At 42.5% G+C, this 18,814-nt stretch overlaps 1 protein-coding gene across 2 annotated transcripts in view; it reads left to right on the top strand.

Annotated features, from left to right (window-relative positions):
- The first annotated feature begins 7,430 nt into the window (after nucleotides 1-7,430).
- Nucleotides 7,431-18,814, top strand: part of LOC110259331 (adhesion G protein-coupled receptor E2) — a 48,182-nt gene continuing 36,798 nt past the window's right edge. Inside the window, exons 1-6 of one of the 2 annotated variants that reach the window (XM_021083633.2) lie at nucleotides 7,431-7,606; nucleotides 12,328-12,381; nucleotides 13,345-13,404; nucleotides 13,939-14,013; nucleotides 14,535-14,609; nucleotides 17,338-17,493. The gene's annotated coding sequence lies outside the window, so the exon portion shown is untranslated. The remainder of the gene's footprint in view (nucleotides 7,607-12,327; nucleotides 12,382-13,344; nucleotides 13,405-13,938; nucleotides 14,014-14,534; nucleotides 14,610-17,337; nucleotides 17,494-18,814) is intronic. The other variant, XM_085012601.1, reaches the window with a different exon arrangement.

Raw genomic sequence — 18,814 nt, 5'->3', positions numbered from 1 at the left:
GGGAACTGTTTATCTAGTTTGAGGGTCATTTCCTTTTTTTTTTCTTCTTTCTTTTTTCCTTATCTGTTTTTATACTATCTGGAGAAATGAAATAATAAAGGGGAAAATTAGGACTTTTTTTGTTTTGTTTTTCTTGTTTCTTTATATTTTAATTTAACTTAAAATTGAACTATAGTTAATTTACAAAGTTGTGTTCGTTTCTGGTGTATATAGCAAAGCGATTCAGTTATACAAATATATTTATGTATTCTTTTCAGATTATTTTCCATTATACATTATTACAACATATTGAATATAGTTCTCTGTGTTATAGAGTAAGACCTTGTTGTTCACCTATTTTATATATCATAGTGTGTATCTCTTAACTCCCAGCTCTTAATTTGCCTGCCTTCCCCTTTGGCAACCATAAGTTTGTTTTCTGCGTCTGTGAGTCTGTTTCAGTTTTGTAAATATGTTCTGGATAAAGAATATGATATATTGATACAGTAGAATATCACACAGCCATACAAAAGAATGAAATAATGCTATTTACAGCAACATGGCTGGATCTGGATGATCAAACTAAGTGAAGTAAGTCAAGACAAATATATAATATCACTTATATGTAGAACCTAAAAAATTATACAAATAAATCTATTTGCAAAATAATATTTTTAAGATTTTTCTAACTTTCTTAGAAATAAGAGACTGACACATTTTTCAGGGGAAAAACTTGGAGCTTAAATGGCATTTTTCATTTTTCTACCCATGGGATTATTGATTTGGATCAAATCCCATAGATCAATGACCCCACACTCCCCAAATGTGTTAAGAGAGATCTGATGTAGTTAATCTGTTTGCTCTTTGTGGATCATTGGATAATTTGAAGTGCAATGGTATGGAATGGAGGAAGACTTCCTTGAAATGTCAACTTCATTGTATTGTTTTTTTCTCTCTGGTTCGTGGTGAGTATATAGGTGCTCAATACATGCTTTAATATTTTCCCTAAATGTGGGGAAATATTGATCACTTTATGTGACCTCAGTTCTTATTAGTCTGCAATGGGAAATGTAATTTCTGACTAGTAGCCAGGTTTGATGGGCAACTTCTGCATATAAAACATTGGCCTACATTTGCAGCAACATGGATGGACCTAGAGATTATCATACTAAGTGAAGTAAGACATATAGAGAAATATAAATATCATATGGTGTCACTTATATGTGAAATCTAAATAAATGATACAAGTGAACTGACAAAACAGAAATAGACTCACAGACATAGAGAACAAACTTATGGTCACCAAAGGGTAAAGATGAGGGGAGGGATAAATTAGGAGTTAGAGATTAATAGATACAAACTATTATATATAAAACAGATAAACAACAAGATAATACTGTATAGCACAGGGGCCTATATTCAATATCTTGTAACAAACCACAGTGGAAAGGAATCTGAAACAGCATGAATAAATAATTAAATATTGGCTTAAATGCTATGGAAATTGTAAAGGAAGTAGACAGCAAAACTAGTGACTTCAGTGTTGAAAGGGTAGATATTTGCATAGAATACATCCAAGAATCCATGATGTAAATCAGTATGTAAAATCACATATATGATACCAGAACTCATTTATTTCCTACCCTAGGAATCATATTTTAGGAAAGAGCATAATGAAGAAAAGGAAAAGCAATTGCTCAAGGGATTTGGAATTTCAATCTTGAAAAAATTGGGAGAGATTATTGGATACAAATCTGGTCAGCTTGATTTAATTCATAATTAAAAATCTGATTTCAGAGCATAATAACTGTAATAGTGTATTAATACTAGTAACATTTATTTCACACCTACTATGTAAATAGTTACTCTACTAAGTAGCTTATTAGTATTACTCATTTAACTCATACAACATCTTGTGTGGCAAGTGCTATTATGTCTCCATTTTTTTTTTCTTTTTATGGCTGCACCTGCAGCATATGGAAGTTCCTGGACCAGGGATTAAATTTCCAGATCTTTTAACCCACTGCATCAGGCTGGGGGTAGAATCTGCACCTCTTCAGTGACCCAAGCTACTATAATTGGGTTTTTAATCCACTGAACCATAGTGGAAACTGGTTCCCAATTTTATGGATGAGAAAATTGAGGCAAAGGAAAGCTCAGGAACTTGCCTAAGGACACACATACAGTAAGTGATAGAACTGGGTTTAAACCCAAGCGGGCTGGTTCTGGATCCTATATCTAGATTAGGAAGTTTATCTTTGTATCCAAGTTAAACTTTGTATCCAAGTTTCAGGTGGTATTAGTTCCCTGTGGCTGGTATAACAAATTATCACAGACTTGGTGGCTTTCAACATCTTTTCTCACAGTTCCCTTCTGGAAGTCTGGAATCAGAACGTTGCAGGACACGCTTTCTCTGAAAGCTCTAGGAGAGAATCCTCCCTTGTCTAGTCCAGCTTCTGGTGGCTCCAGATGTCACTGGCTTGTGGCCACATCACTCCAAATTCAGTCTCTCCCTTCACATGGCCTTATTCCCCTTTCCATGTCTCACTGTGTCCTCTACTTTTCTTACAAGGACACCAGTCAATGGATTGAAGGCCCACCTGGTTAATCTAAGATGATTTCTTCTAGAAATCCTTCAATAATTACACATATAATGTCTCTATTTTTTTTTCTTTTTAAGCTTCACCCATGGCATATGGGCATATGGAAGCTCCCAGGCCAGCAATGGAATCCAAGACACAGCTGTGACCTACACCATAGCTGCATCAACACTGGATCCATTGGGTTGGGGATTGAACTGGCATCATCACAGAGACAAGCTGCATCATTAATCCACTGCACCAGAATTGGAACTCTAGTTCCCTAATTTCTTTTCTTTTCTTTTCTTTTTTTTTTGACAACTGAGCCACAATGGGAACTCCAGTTCCCTATTTTCGTTACAATTTTTTTTTTGTCTTTTTAGGGCCACACCCAGGGCAGATGGAAGTTCCCAGGCTAGGGGTCGAATCAGGGTGGCAGCTGCTGGCCTACACTACAGCCATAGCCATGTGGGATACTTAACACACTGAGAGAGGCCAGGGATCCAACCCACATCCTCATGGATACTAGTCAGTTTCGTTACCACTGAGCCACAATGGGAACTCCAGCTCTCTATTTTCATTTTCACTTTTTTGCCTTTTTAGGGCCACCCAGGGCATATGGACGTTCTCAGAGCTGCAGCTGCCAGCCTACACTACAGCCACAGCCATGTGGGATCCTTAACTTACTGAGCAACGCCAGGGATCCAACCCACATCCTCATGGATACTAGTTGGGTTCATTACCACTGAGCTGCAATGGCAATTCTAGTTCCATATTTTCATTTTCATTTTTTTTTGTCTTATTAGGGCCACACCCAGGGCATATGGACGTTCTGAAGACAGAGGTTGAATTGGAGCTGTAGCTGCTGGCCTATGCCACAGCCACAACACCAGATCTGAGCCACATCTACAACATGCACTACAGCTCATGGCAAAGCCAGAACCTTCACCCAGTGAGGGAGGCCAGGGATCCAACCTGCATTCTCATGGGATACTAGTTGGGTTCATTATTGCTGAACCACAATGGGAACTCCAGTTCCCTATTTTCATTTTTGTCTTGTTGGGGCCACACCCAGGGCATATGAAAGTTCCCAGGCTAGAGGTTGAATAGGAGCTGTAGCTGCTGGTCTATGCCACAGCCACAGCAATGCCAGATCTGAGCCACATCTGTGACCTACACTACAGCTCACAGCAATACTGGATCCTTAAATCACTGAGCAAGGCCAGGGATTGAACCTGCATCCTCATGGATGCTAATCAGATATTTTTTCTTCTGAACCACGATGGGAACTCCCAGTTCCCTATTTTCAAATAAGGCATCATTCTGAGATTTGGAGTAGACATGAACTTTTCAAAGGATACTATTTTTATGGACTGAACTGTATCCCCCTCTATCTGTATATGGTGAAGCCCTAGCCCCCAGTAAGAAGTATTTGGAGATTGAGCCTTTAAAGAGACAGTTAAATGAGGTGATAAGGGCGGGGTCCTAATTTACTAGGATTGGTGTACTTATAAGAAGAGAAAGAGACATTAGGACTGCCTATTCCCGGAGGAAAGACCATATGAAAACATGCCAGGAAGGTGGCCATTTGCAAGCCAAGGAGTGTGCTCTTACCAGAAACTAACCCTGCTGTCACTTTAATCTTAGACATCTAGCCTCTAGAACTGTGAGAAAATTAATTTCTGTTGTTTAAGCCACTCAGTCTTTGCTATTTTGTTATGACAGTCCTAGCTGACTAACACACACTTCAACCCACTACATGGGTGATCTAAAGTTAAGGGGACCCACAGTTTGAGTTATCACACTGTCATTCTACTTGTTCCTTTCCCCTTACTGTATCCAACTGGCACTCACCCCCAGTGGGTAACCTCGGGGCCCTTGCACTGGCAGCTGAATCTGAGGAGGACTGACAAAAGTGGGCTTTCAGCTTTGCCAAATTTTGTTTTGTGTGTTTTTTATTTTTTCCTCCTTTATCAAAGAGCCAATTTTTAGGCTTGGCTTTGTTGTTGTTGTTGTTGTTAAATGCAAAGCATATTACTTTTTGTTTGTTTGTTTTGGCTGCACCTGCACCATATGGAAGTTCTCAGTCCAGGGATTGAACTTGTATCCCAGCCATGACCTGAGCCAGTGTTGACAATGTTCAATCCTTAACCTGTTTTGCTACCAGGGAACTGCATTGGGTTTTTTTGTTTTTTTTTTTTAATTTTTATTGATGGATGGATGGATGGATTGATTGATTGATTTTGCTTTTTAAGTCCACACCTGTAGCATATGGAGGTTCCCAGGGTAGGGGTCCACTTGGAGCTACAACTGCCGGCCTACACCACAGCCACAGCAAGGTAGGATCTGAGCCTTGTCTTTGCCCTACACCACAGATCATGGCAATGCCAGATCCTTAACACACTAGGTGAGGCCCAGGGATCGAACCCACAACCTCATGATTCCTATTTGGATTGTTTTTGCTGGTTTTATTTTAGTTGCTGCACCCAAGGCATATGGAAGTTCCCAGGCAAGTGATTGAATCCAAGTTGCAGCTGCAACCTGCCCTGCAGCTGCAGCAATGTCAGATCCTTTAATACAGTGCACTTGGCTGGGGATCTAACCTACACCCCTACAGTGACCCAAGGTGACACAGTTGTATCCTTAACCCACTGAACCTCAGCAGGAATTCCTTTTTTATGGTGTTGTTTGTTTTTTAAGTTACTTAAAAAATTGAAGTATAGTTGATTTACAATATATTAACTTCTGCTCTATAGCAAAGTGATTTATATAGTCTTTCCCATTATGGCTTTCTTATATTCTTTTCCATTATGGCTTATCACAGGATATTGAATAGAGTTCCCTGTGCTTATCGTTTATATATTCTACATATAATAGTTTGCATCTGTTAACCCCAAACTCCCACTCTATCTCTCACCCACTCCCCCTTCCCGTTGGCAACCATGTCTGTACTCTGTGTCAAAATATGTTTCTACAGTTGAGTTATGAGCTCCAAAAATTGAGATTTGTCAAGGAAATGGAGTCAGATACCTCACTGCAGCCATGCTCCTGGGCACCTCTATACTCATCAGTTTTTTTGAAAAAAAATATATATATACACACATATATATGTATATATACAATTTTAAAAAGTTACTGTCTGTTTACAGTTATTTTAAATATTGGTTATATTCCCTGTGTTTTACAATATATAGAAATGATCATGTCTTAGCTGGTGTTGGGGCCACATTGAGACAGGAACAGTGTGAGATAAGTCCTGGCTTTCCAACATCCGGTTGTGAGAGGAGCAAGGTCTGATGGAGAGGGGAAGATAAGGCTGACAGGGTAGTTTAGAGCCTCATCAAGGAGAATTCTGTTATGGCATGTATTAGCTACCAGTGGCTGCCTTAAAAATCACCCCTACACACCTAACAGGATAAAACAACACATACTAATTATTATTAATTATTAATGTATTATTTGATTTTAATTGAAGTATAGTTGATTTACAGTATTGTGTTAGTTTAAGGTGTACAGAACAGTGATTCAAAGTGATTCACATATATATATATTTCAGATTATTTTCCATCATAGGTTATTATAAGGTATTGAATATAGTTCCCTCTGCTATACAGTAAATCCTTGTTGCTTATGTATTTTATGTATAACAATTTGTATTTGCTAATACCATAATCCTAATTTACCCCTTCCTCCCTTTCTCCTTTGGTAACCATAAGAACATTGTGAATCTGTTTCTGTTTTGTATATAAGTCCATTTTTATTGTTTTTTAGACCCCCAAAATATGTGAAATCACATAATATTTGTTTTTCTCTGTCTGACTTACTTCACTTAATATGATAATCTCTAGGTCCATCCATATTGCTGCAAATAGTAATATTTCATTCTTTTTCTTGGCTACCATTCCATTGTATGTACATACATATTTTATGCATGTATTATATATTATGTATAAAACGTATATAACATCAATCATCTGTTGATGTACTTGGGTTAAAAAAACAAATATTTAGGAGTTCCTATCATGGCTCAGTGGAAACGAATCTGACTAGCCTCCATGAGTACACTGGTTCAATCACTGGCCTTACTCAGTGGGTTAAGGATCAAGCGTTGCCCAACTCTGATTCTACCTCTATTCTGTGAACCTCCATATGCCACAGGTGTGGCCCTAAAAAAAAAAAGACAAAAAACCCATATATTTATTGTATAGCTTTTTCCGTGTTGGGGTATGGGTCCTCTGCTCAGCATCTCTCACAAAGCTTCAGTCAAGCTGTTGGCTGAAGCTGTGGTCTCATCTAAAGGCTTGACTGGAGAAGGCTTCACTTCCAAGCTCACTCACATGCTCATTGGTGGGTGTTCTGTTGGAAACAGACTATTGATAGTGATGATTTTGGCTAGGAACCTGAGACACTCACCTGAGGGAGATCTTTGTGATGATGGGATATTTATGCTATCTCCATTTCAGTGATTGTTATACATGAATTGATACATGTGATAAAATGACATGGAATCATACACACACATTGTGCCAATGCCAGTTTCTCAATTTAGAAGTTGGACTATCATTGCATACAATGATAATCTTTGTGGGAAAATGACCTCTGTGTATTGTTTTGCAATTTCCTCTTAATCTACATTGATTTCAAAGTGAAAAATTAAAAAGTCTGTTAATAGGTAGTGATTAGAGAAGCCTGTTCACTCTGAACCAAGATCCTCATAAGGGCAAAAATATCAGTGGAATGATTCTTCATGTTTGATGTAGGGGGGAATCTTCCTATATCAAAAAGACACAAAAACCACCCTCTTGGAGGCTTGCAGTAAAAACACAAGTAATGCTATGTAAATTAGAAGTTTCAGAGAAGAAAACATCCAGCAGAAGAGGGGGAAGAAAGCATCCAGGCCCATGATTTCCTGTCTGCTCATATAAAACACAAGTCTTGCCGAAGACTAGAAATCCTTTTAACACACACAGACCAAGAGAAGGCATCCTCCATAGCTGAGCTTGCTGGTCTCTGCACCATGAGAAACAGATATCTAAGGTTGCTTCCAGGTGGGTAGAATTATAACAAAAGGGATGAATGACTAAAACTCACTGGGACTATTTATCCATTTTGATCATTTTCTCTGTTCTTTGCTTTACTTCTGACTTTTGCTTTTCTTACAGCTACCCACTATCTCTGAAAGGAGAGCAGGGAAGGAATTTTTAGAAGGACATTAATGCAATTATATTAAGTACTCAAAGTAGAAAGTTGGGGGCTTTAACAAAGTTTTCTCATTTTACCACCTGTATTAGACCAAGTTCTCCAGAGAAACATAACCAGTAGGATGTATATATAGTGGGAGAGAAAGGGATAATTTAAGGAACCAGTTCATGAGAATGTGGAGATTAGAAAGTTCAAAGAGGAGTTCCCGTCGTGGCGCAGTGGTTAACGAATCCAACTAGGAACCATGAGGTTGCAGGTTCGGTCCCTGCCCTTGCTCCGTGGGTTAACGATCTGGCGTTGCCGTGAGCTGTGGTGTAGGTTGCAGACGCGGCTCGGATCCCGCGTTGCCGTGCCTCTGGCGTAGGCCGGTGGCTACAGCTCCGATTGGACCCCTAGCCTGGGAACTTCCATATGCCGAGGGAGCAGCCCAAGAAATAGCAACAACAACAACAACAACAAAAAGACAAAAAAAAAAAAATAGAAAGTTCAAAGATCTGTAGGACAGGCAGGAAGGCTGGAAACCCAGGTACAACTTGATATTGTATCTCAAGTCTGAAGGCTGTCGGGAAGCAGGATTTTCTTGTTTATTTATTAGTTTTAAATTTTTTATTATACTTGATTTTCATTATTCTGTCAATTTCTGATGTATAGCAAAATGACCCGGTTATATATATATATGTTATATATATATATACACACACACACACACATATATATATATACATATATATATACACACACACATACACACCCTTTTTCTCACATTATCCTCCATCATGTTCCATCACAAGTGATAAGATATAGTTCACTGTGCTATACAGAAGGATCTCATTGCTTATCCACTCCAAAAGCGATACTAACTCCAAACTCCAGTACATCCCACTCCCTCCCCCTTTCCTTGGCAACCACAATCCTGTTCTCCATGTCCATGGGTCTGTTTCTTTTCTGTAGATAGGTCCATTTGTGGCATATATTAGATTCCACATATAAGTGATATCATACAGTATATATTTTTCTCTTTCTGACTTATTTCACTTAGTATGAGAATCTTTATTTGCATCCATGTTGCTGCAAATGGCAGTATTTTGTTCTTATTTATGGCTGAGTAGTATTCCATTGTATATATGCACCACATCTTCTTAATCAATTCACCTGTCAATGGACATTTAGGTTCCTTCCATGTCTTGGCTATGGTGAATAGTGGTGCAATGAACATAGGACGAATGCATCTTTTAGAATTTTCTCTTCCTTGGAGGTCGTTTTTTTCTTCTAAGGTCTTCAAGTGATTTGATGAGGCCCACCATATTATGGAGGGTAATATACTTTATTTAAATGTACTGATTTTTATGTTAACTCATCTAAAACACCTTCACAGCAACATCTAGAATAGTGTTTGACCAAATAGCTGGGTACTATGGCTGAGCAAAATTGACACATACAATTAACCACCTCACCACTTATACACTTTTTTAGATGACGTCATAGCCCAAACTCTCTATAAACTCTGATATGCTAAGAAAAACATTGTCCTTTAGTCTTAGGCTTTGTGTGGGTCGTGGAATGATTTGAATCCAATAACAGTGAATTAGTAGAAACTAGTATCAGTTAGGTTAGCTTAATTCCAATTAGTCTTTATTTCTTTCAGTGTTCAGAATAATACCCATTACCTGGTAGGTTAGGTGTTTCTATTTTTTACTATAATAAAATTTTATTTAAATTTTTAAAGTATATATATATATATATATATATATATATATGTATGTATATTACATATTTGGTTAGGTGTTTCTAATATGTTATCCTCATTGGTTGTAATTTATTTCCTGGTTTTATAAAAATACCCAGATTTCTTATCATGTATTTGTGGAAGATGCTTTCTTTTTTAAAGCTGGGTACATTTTGGAGGGTCTAAGTTACAAAATGCTGTGAGCAGTTAAAAACATGAAGAACAGGAGTTCCTTTGAGGCACAGCAGGTTAAGGGTCTGGCATTGTCATTGCGCACAGCATCACTGCTATGAGATGGGTTTCAGTCCTAGCCTGGGAACTTCTGCATGCTGCAGTCACGCACCCCCATCCCCCAAAAGGGAAAGAAATGGAGAGCAAAATTTGTTTCTTCAATATATTTACACTTTTAGGTGTGCATGTCTATAATAGTCTCAGAAGACTGAATTATTTTATTCATATATATGGGATGTTATGCTGTAATGTCACCCATTTGATTCTGCTTTGGATGCCACTCTTAAGAGAATGGAAGGGACATAGTTGGTGGGGCATCTGAGGCATGGAAGGCCTAAACAAATTTCCTAAGGGGCAGATCCATGATGGGTTTGGACTGAGGTGATCTGGCCCTGGAGCCTGGTTCTCTTTACCAGAACCCCAAGAGAAAAGGAACATTTCATGGGCAAAGAGTGAAGAGTGGAAGTCTGTGACTCTGACCTTGAGAGAACCAAGGTGAGCATGTAATTCTGCCTGAGCCTGGAGTCTGATCCAGATACAAGTATTTCTTAGGTAATAGGTCTGTAATACATAAACAGGAGAGAATCTCTGCTCATTTTATTCTACTTTTTTTTTTTGTGCATCTTGGGGACACACCCAGGGCATGTGGAGGTTCCCAGGCCAGGGATCTAATCAGAGCTACAGCTGCTGGCCTAGGCCACAGCTACAGCAATGCCAGATCTGAGCTGTGTCTGCGACCTATGCCATAGCTCATGGCAACATCAGATCCTTAACCCACTGAGCAAGGCCAGCGATGGAACCCACAACCTCATGGTTCCTAGTCAGATTCGTTTCTGCTGCACCACGATGGAAACTCCTCTTCTACTTTTTCAAAAAAATTATTGAAGTATAGTTGATTTACAATGTAGCTTTAATTTCTTTTTTTAATTTCTTCTGCAAAATGACTCAGTTATACATACGTGTGTGTATGTGTGTGTGGAAATATCCATTTTCCATTATGGATATTATATATAGTTCCCTATACTATTCATCCTATATATAATAGTTTGTTGCTTATCTATTCCATACGTAATAGTTTGCATCTTCTAACCCCAAACCTCCACTCTTTCCTTCCCCACAGCCTCTCCCCCTTGGCAAGCACAAGTCTGTTCTCTATGTCTGAGTCTGTTTCTGTTTGTAGATATGTTCAATTGTGTCATATTTTAGATTCCACATACAAGTGATATCATGTTTGTCTTTCTCTTTCTGACTTTGCTTATTATGAGAACCTCTAGGTCCATCCATGTTGCTGCAAATGGTATTATTTCATTCTTTTTTATGGCTCAGTAATATTCCATTGTATATATGTACCACGTCTTTATCCATTCACTTCATTTTCTTCTCTTACTTCTTCTTTCTCTTTAGCATACATGTGTTGACTGTTCACTCTTTGCCAGGTACTGTGCTAAGTCCCTATTAGTTCTCACTCATCTATGACTAAAATAAATCTCATCCTACTATCACGACCACTGTACTCATTTTACACTGGAGAAATTGTGATTCAAAGGATAAGTGATGTTCCCAAAGATGTGTGGCAACCAGGTGGAAGTTTGAATGCATACTTAAGCATATCAAGTTCTAAATTGTCCACCAGGGTCCTCTGTCACCTTACGCAATGGTGAAATAGTGGAAGTCCAAAAGAGGACTTCTTTTTTTTTTTTTTTTTTTCTCTATTACCCAAGAAAGATCATGTAAAGGCACACAGATCTGAGAAGATTTTCATAGGGGTCACTTGACTGGGATGACAGACCTTGATAGGGGAGACTGGTCATTGCCTGTGGTGTAGATTTCACCCCTTACACCCACAGCAGTTTCATACCCCAAAGCCTACTACTGTCAGTAACTCCTTTCTTAGGGCAGCACTGCAAATCAAGGGGAAAATTGTGCCCTCTATGCACTATAGCAGAGCCATAAGCTCATTTGTAAAGAACCATAGAAGCCATGGGTGCTAAGCCTGGAGAGGCCACTCAACCAGGAGGTGTTGGCTCTACCCACAGGTGCCTTAGTTCTAAAACTCAACTGTCCTCAACTCCTTGTCCCTCAATTCCATGGATCGCTGTCCTGCAGATACTGTAAGCTAGGGCTCAGATTTCGGGCTGTCTGACTCCAATACCCATGCTCTTCTTATATGTTACCTTAAATAGGAAGAGTGATCCTGGAGAGAAAACCTCAAAGCAGATTTCTGCCATTGCCAGAGAACAAAGAACCTGGGTACGGGAAAAGGCACACCAATCTGAGGATTTTCTCCTGCAGATGTAATCCCTCTTTTGGAAGAAGTTGGGGTTTCTAAGATGTGTCCCAGTCATCAGCTATCTGTATACATTCTGTCCCCTTACATGTAGCAACCGAGGTTCCACAAGGGCTGTGCCTGTCATTTACTGATTCCTTGGGGACACTTGCGAGATGGAGGAGAAAATCTGAGTCCCAGATTCTGTACAAATGGGGCTGCTACAGGAAAGTGATGGGCTACAGGGCCAGAGCCTCCCTACTCAGGAGGCTACAGCCATGAGGAAAAGGTTTGAAGTGGGAGTTCCAATTTCCTATCCTTGTTGTCTCTGTTTTTCTGCCCAGGATTCTTGGTGCTGCTGATGTTTCCATGTGGACCTGCAACCCAGAGCACTACAGGTGAGTCTTCCCAGCCAGCTCCATCAGTGGGGAAGATGGGGAGTGCATGCCAGAGTCCAGGACCTCTCATTAAAAATGGGGGAAATGGAGGCTTATTTTGCAAGTGAGGTTCAGAAATAGTTCTCTGGGAATAGAGAAGTGGTTTCTTCTTCCCCAAATGCCCAGAATGTTTTGAGTGCTTCCTGTTTTGATGGCAATAAACTCTCCTCATCCCACCCTTCCCTCCTCTGCTCTGGCACACACAACTGTAAACTGTTTTCCTTTATTTCTTGAGCCTTCTGAACATGGTATCCATCCTTACAGATATTGCTACAACCTGTGCTCTATGGTGCCCTCCAGGATACACATGTATAAATAGCACTGCCTGCCACTGCTCTCCAGGATTCACTTCTTTGTCTGGGGAGATAATCACCAGCCCCTTAGATAGTTGTGAAGGTAGAGTGACCTAGGGGTGGTAGATGGACAAGCAGAGATTGTAGAGTAAAGCCCAGTGCCAGTGGGGGATATGGGTGTTGGTTGGGGGCCTCAGCCTTTGTCCTCAAGAACAGAAAAAAAAGTGAATGGGAAAAGGTATGCAGGTGGAGAGAAAATAAATGAATAAACCTGGCTTCCTAGAGAGGGAGTAGCTAGGTGTCCAGGAGTGTGGAGTCTATGCCTCAGCTTGTTCTTTCAGGACTAGGAAGGGGGATGCAGAGCTTTTACCTACCTCTCGCTTTGCCACATCTAAACCTGGGGTGTGAGCCACAGGGCCAAGAAGAGCAGAGCTGATTGCACAATCTTCAGGAATGGCTTGCTGCAGCTGTAGCCCAGCTTCAGCAATATTACCTGAGAGTGTAATTCATTCCAAGAAATCATGGAATATGCATCAGGACCAGTGCTGGGGAGTCAGGTAGGGAATGGGGATCTCTGCGTTGAAGGAACTCATGTCTTTGGGAGGTGACTTTTTTACTTTTTTTTTTTTAGGGACTTCTACCCTGGTCACTTCTCAAACCTACACCACAAAGGGAACCTTACCCACAACAGGTGACAGATCCTTAACCCAATGTTCCACCAGTGAACTCTGGGGTATTAAACTACAATCATTATGATCTAACGCAACTTCTCCAGGTTGGGCATCTCTGGGTGGGGACTGTGCCCCAGGCTGTGGGCTCAGTGAGCAGCAGTCCTGGTCCATCCCCTATCAGGGACCCAGAGGAGGGGTGCATGAGCCAAGGGCCTAAATCCTAGCTTTTCTCTGTGTATGAGACACTGGTCAGGTTATTTATTTAGAAGTGATATTTAATATAGGAGATGTGAGAATATTGTGATCTTCTGTCTGTGTTTAACAGAGTCCCTTTATTTCATATATAAAAATAAAAGCAGCTTTGCCTTTTGTTCACTGTGTGATCTTGGAGAAGTTATGTCACTTCTTTGTGACTGAGTTTACCCATCTGTAAAAGGGGGCTGAAAATGGTGCTTGCCTCAAAAATTGCTGGGAAGGTATCTGAGATCACAAAACACAAAACAGTGATGGCTGTTGAGTTTTTAATTAATTTACTTTGTCTTAATTTTTTTTAGTTGTTCCCACTACATGGAGTGGTACCCTGACCAGTAATGAAACCTACAGCACAACAACGATCTTAACCACAACAGGTGACAGAGACCTAACCCACTATGCCAAGAGTGAACTCTGGGATTTTAAACTATTACCATGATGATCTAATGTGTCTTCTCCACATTGGGCATCTCCGGGAGCTGTGCCCCAGGGTGGGGGCTCAGAGAGCAGCAGTCCCTACCAGGGACCCAGAGGAGGGGTGCATGAGCCAAGGGCCTAAATCCTAGCTTTTCTCTGTGTGTGAGACACTGGTCAGGTTATTTATTCAGAAGTGATATTTAATATAGGAGATGTGAGAATATTGTGATCTTCTGTCTGTGTTTAACAGAGTCCCTTTATTTCATATATAAAAATAAAAGCAGCTTTGCCTTTTGTTCACTGTGTGATCTTGGAGAAGTTATGTCACTTCTTTGTGACTGAGTTTACCCATCTGTAAAAGGGGGCTGAAAATGGTGCTTGCCTCAAAAATTGCTGGGAAGGTATCTGAGATCACAAAACACAAAACAGTGATGGCTGTTGAGTTTTTAATTAATTTACTTTGTCTTAATTTTTTTTTCAGTTGTTCCCACTACATAGAGTGGTACCCTGACCAGTAATGAAACCTACAGCACAACAACGATCTTAACCGCAACAGGTGACAGAGACCTAACCCACTATGCCAAGAGTGAACTCTGGGATTTTAAACTATTACCATGATGATCTAATGTATCCTCTCCACATTGGGCATCCGCAGGAGCTGTGCCTCAGAGTGGGGGATCAGAGAGCAGTCCTGTTCCATTCCCTCACCAGGGACACAGGAAGAGCTTTGCCTCCACACATCACTAGATTTTGCTTCCTTTCCAAGGGGAGCAGGCAGGCTTTAGGCAACTGCAGGGGCAGATGGGGCCAGTAGTGACCAGATGGGAGACACAGATCATCCAGAGAAGGGGTTAGAACTGAATGCTGAGGATGGGGATGGGAGGAGAGTGAAGGTAAGAGGTGAGGAGGAGACTGAGCCCAGTGATAGGAGGACTCTGAGGAGGGTCCACCCACCGCCTTAGTGCAGAGAAAGAGCCCCAAACCTAGTCTCAGCCCCTTATTTCCTACCCTGTGGAGGAAGGATAGCAGAGCCTCCTGATGGGAGGCCAAGGGGACCTGCATCTGTGTGGAGGCACTGCAGGTCCACAGGGGCCTCTTTGGGTGGATATGGTACTCAAAGCACATGGCCCAGGAAGAAGAGAGAGCCTTCATGTGAGTTGGAAAAAGGTCCTTAATCTTCTGAACCCTGTGTTTGAGGAATGGACAGTGAGCTACTGTTCATCCCCCACTTGTTTCTTTGGCCGGACATCCTCATGCAGTGAGCAACCTGCACAGCTGCCCATGTCGGTCATGGATTCTACTTAGTGTGCTTGGACTGGGAGTGCTGTCCATCCACTGTTGTGAGCTCCAGCAGAGTAATGGATGAACAAGAGGGTTGTGGGTGATCTTAACCAAATGGACCATGAGCTGTGTGACAGGGAGAGAGTAGTCTGCTCTTTAGAACCAGGTCCTGCTGCCTGAAGCCCTAGCCCTGGGACGGGTTCAGCTGGATTGTCCGTGGATCCCATCTCTGCATTCCAGGCTCCCTTGCATCAAAGGATGTGTTCACCCATGTCCTAGATGTGGAGTCTGCTATGGGCATGAGACCCAGCCTGCTCCCTGGGTTCCTTATCCGACCTTCTCTGGTCATTTGAGGACAGTCCTGGGTATCTTCCCAGACTCCTGACCCTCTCTGAACCCCATGCTCAGATCGCTCTGCAGAGGGTCATTTCTGGATGTGTGGCACGTTCCCCCCACCTGCACTTGGCCTCTGATTTGTGTGAAGCAAAAGAGAGGGGTACTCAATGAGCTCACAACACTGTGTGTTCCAGAACAGTACATATCCTCTCTGTCATTGTCAGTGACTGCTGGGGTGAGAGCTGCCCACACTGGAGCACTCTCAGAATCCCTGGGTCTTGGAGAACCCTGGAATACTCTTCAGAAATGTGTGAGGAGGGAGAATTCAATGGCAGGCCCCTTGTCCCTTGCAAGCCTTGCCCCTGGTCAAAAATCCACCTGGAGAAGATGCCTCCTGGCACCCTGACCCCACTTCTCAGCTGCTCAGATTTCCATCAGTTTTCCCCATGCAGTGCACCAGCCTGACCCTCCCCAGTAATTTCAGTTCATGGGTCTGAGGCAGCTCTGTTGACTGGTGCTTGGGAGGACGTTGTGTCAGGGGTGGGTAGACTGAAGGCGACCTCCTCCCTGAAAATTCAGGTGAACTGAGACGGTTCCATCAAAGGAGGTGGAGAGGGATTGGGATGGACTTGGAGTTTGGGGTTAGTAGATGCAAACTACTACAGTTCAAATGGATAAACACTGAGGTCCTATTGTACAGCCCAGGGAAGTGTATCCAATCCTTTTGACAGAACATGATTTAAGACAGTATGTGAAAAAATATTTGACGGGGTCACCGCTGTACAGCAGAAATTGACACAATGCTGTAATTGATAAATACATTAATCAATCAATAAATCGGGCTTTGCATCTGGACCAGAGCACAAGAGAGGTTGTCACTGGGGACCACTGCCCTGACCTGACCCTCTACAGAGGAGATGAACCTAGGATTAATGGTGACTCAGACTACTTGGGGTCAGAATATCGAGGCTGAGCCCCACTTGGCAGGGGCCATAGGCCTATGTCCCAGGTGGGGGGCCAAGGGCTGAGATGACAGAGACACCTGCCATGCAGAGCCCAGGAGCATCTGCTCCCTGCTCCAGCTACTCAGCCCTCACCCACCACTGGCCTTGCTCAGATGTGGATTTTCACCATTTCATGACAGTCCAAGTAAGACCTTAAAGGAATAAGAAAAAGCAAAGATTGTGGGGTAGAGCCCAGTGCTTTGGGGAACATGAATATTGGTTGGGTGGCCTCAGCCTTAGCCCTCAGCACTGACATCAAGAACAGAAAAAAGTGAAAGGGAAAATATATACAGGTGGAGGGGTAAGAAATGAATACACCTGGCTTCCTAGCAAGAGAGGAGCTGGGTGTGCAAGCGTGTGGAGCCTGTGCCTCAGTTTGTTCTTTCAGGATTGGGGAGGGGGATGCAGAGCTTCTACCCACTTCTCCCTTTGCCATGTCAACCACAGGGCCAAGAAGAGCAGAGCTGATTGCATAGTCTTCAGGAATGGCTTGCTGCAGCTGTAGCCCAGCCTCAGCAGTGTTGCCTGAGAGGCTAATGCTTTCCACACAGACATAGATTAGGCATCAGGGCCAGTTTTGGGGAGCCAGGTAGGGAATGGGGATCTCTGCCTTGCAGGAACTCATGCCTTTGGGAGGTAACACATTGCCCTGCTGTGTTCCAGATATCAATGAGTGTGGACCACCTGCAACCGTGTCCTGTGGAAACAATGCAGACTGCCAGAACACGGAAGGGGGCTACCACTGCACCTGCATCCCAGGATATGAGCTTGCTTCTGGGGAACCAACGTTCAGGAATGAGAGTGAGAACACATGTCAAGGTAAGAATGACCCTGCATCTTCCACCTCTCCACGCATGAGGTTCAGAGTCACTAGAATCATTCCTGAAGCCTCCAGGGGGCAGGGGCTTGGGTACAGGTGTGGTGCCCAAGTATGTGTGGGGACAGATGTGCCTGTGCCTGTCCCACCTGTACAGAGAGAAGCTGCATGGGCAGTTGGCCCAAATCCTAGCTTTGCTGTGTGGGTGAGACACTGGCCAGGGTACTTATTCAGAAGTCACTGTTAACCTACACGACGTGATGATATAGTGATACTGTGTGTGTTTTTCTAGAGCCCCTATATTTCATAGATAAAAACAAAAGTAGCTTTGCCTTTTGTTATCTGTGTGTCTTGGACAAGATATGTCACCTCTCTGAGCCTCAGCTGAGTCAACTCTAAAAAGGGGCTGACAATGGTACTTGCCTCATAGAATTGCAGGAAAGATATGGGAGATCACAAAGCTCAAAACAGAGATGGCTGTTGGGTCTTTATTTTATTTACATTGTTTTACGTTTTTGTTTTTGTTTTTTTTTTTTGTTTTCCTTAGCCGTGCCCATTGCATGTGGAAGTTCCCAGGCCAGGTATCAATCCAGGGGCATAGCAGCAACCTTAACACCCTAGGTGACAGAACCTTAACCCACTATGCCAAGAGTGAACTCTGGGATTTTAAACTATAATCATAATGATCCAATGTATCTTATCCAGGTTGTGCATCCCGGGGGCTGTGCCCCATGTGTGGGGCTCAGAGAGCAGCTGTCCTGGTCCAACGCCTCACCAAGGGCCCGGGAGGAGCCTGTTCTCCACACATCGCTAGGTCTCGTCTCCTTTCCAAGGGAAGCAGGCAGGGTTTAGGCATCTGTAGTGGCAGGTGAGGCCAGCAGTGACCAGACAGGTGGTTAGAGCTGAATACTGAGGATGGGGATGGGAGGAGCGTGAAGGTGAGAGGTGAGGAAGAGGCCAAGCCCAGTGTCAGGAGGACTCGGGAGGGTCTGCAAGCCCACCCTTCTAGAGGAAGGAAGAGGAAGAGCCCCCAAACTAGTTGCAGCCCCTTCCCTCCTTCCCTGTGGAGGGAGGATAACACAGAATCCTGGAAGGAAGCTAGAGTGGACCTGCATCTGTGGGGAGGCCCTGCTGGTTCCCAGGGGCCTCTGTGGGTGGATCTTGCACTTGAACCATGTGGCGAGGACAGAAGGCAGAGCCTTCCTGTGAGTCGGTAAAAGGTCCCTCATCTTGTGTACCCCGTGTTTGAGGAATGGAAAGTGAGCTGCTTTTTGTCCCCTGCTTATTTCTTTGGCTAGACATCCTTGAGCAGTGAGAAACCTG

Source organism: Sus scrofa, chromosome 2 (genome assembly GCF_054392235.1).
Source record: "Sus scrofa isolate SSC_HxYL_T2T_F1_AM1 chromosome 2, Sscrofa_HxYL_maternal_Yorkshire_Landrace_v2.0, whole genome shotgun sequence".
NCBI classification, from domain to species: Eukaryota; Metazoa; Chordata; class Mammalia; order Artiodactyla; family Suidae; genus Sus; species Sus scrofa.
The sequence above is the reverse complement of the archived record's forward strand: the minus strand, read 5'-3'. Positions and strand labels throughout refer to the sequence as shown.